Source organism: Penaeus monodon, chromosome 19 (genome assembly GCF_015228065.2).
Source record: "Penaeus monodon isolate SGIC_2016 chromosome 19, NSTDA_Pmon_1, whole genome shotgun sequence".
Lineage (NCBI taxonomy): Eukaryota > Metazoa > Arthropoda > Malacostraca > Decapoda > Penaeidae > Penaeus > Penaeus monodon.
Genome location: NC_051404.1, coordinates 1235950 through 1236168, shown reverse-complemented (window position 1 = coordinate 1236168; position 219 = coordinate 1235950).

Below are 219 nucleotides of genomic sequence, written 5' to 3'. Positions count from 1 at the left end.
CGGACCATACCGCCCATAACACAATCTGGAAATACGGATCGCCGTTCAGAAACAAAGCCCACAATACAACCTGGAAATAGCCGTCGCCATTCAGAAATAAAGCCCATAACAAACCTGCTATCATTGAGAGGATAGTGTGGCGTTAGATTTGGAGGCGTGGGAATGTCGAAATCGTTTTTGTAGTGAGGATTTTTTTGACTTGCCTTTCAAAGATATCCG